The following is a 271-nucleotide window of genomic DNA, read 5'->3' on the forward strand; positions in this document are numbered from 1 at the left end:
ACTAGGTTGTCACACCATTTTCAAAGTCAAAGTCAAAATATCTTTATTCAATTTAGGCTATAAGTTTAGGGTAGAGAAGAATCCGGCAAAAAACTCAACGATGTATATTTTTTTTAAACAGATTTACAATATTTAGAGACTTATCTTTTAGCTTTCGTCAGAAATTTGTCATGCCGCCTTCACATGCTTGGCAGACAACGGCAAACAGGGTTTTGCAGGCGGTAGGACCTTGTGCAAGGTCCGCCCGGATGGCTACCACCATCTTGCTCGC

At 40.6% G+C, this 271-nt stretch overlaps 1 protein-coding gene across 1 annotated transcript in view; it reads right to left on the reverse strand.

The window, feature by feature from the left end:
- Window positions 1–271, reverse strand: part of LOC141442169 (uncharacterized) — a 40,554-nt gene that overhangs the window by 8,956 nt on the left and 31,327 nt on the right. The gene's annotated exons all lie outside the window — the stretch shown is intronic.

Source organism: Choristoneura fumiferana, chromosome 25 (genome assembly GCF_025370935.1).
Source record: "Choristoneura fumiferana chromosome 25, NRCan_CFum_1, whole genome shotgun sequence".
NCBI lineage: Eukaryota > Metazoa > Arthropoda > Insecta > Lepidoptera > Tortricidae > Choristoneura > Choristoneura fumiferana.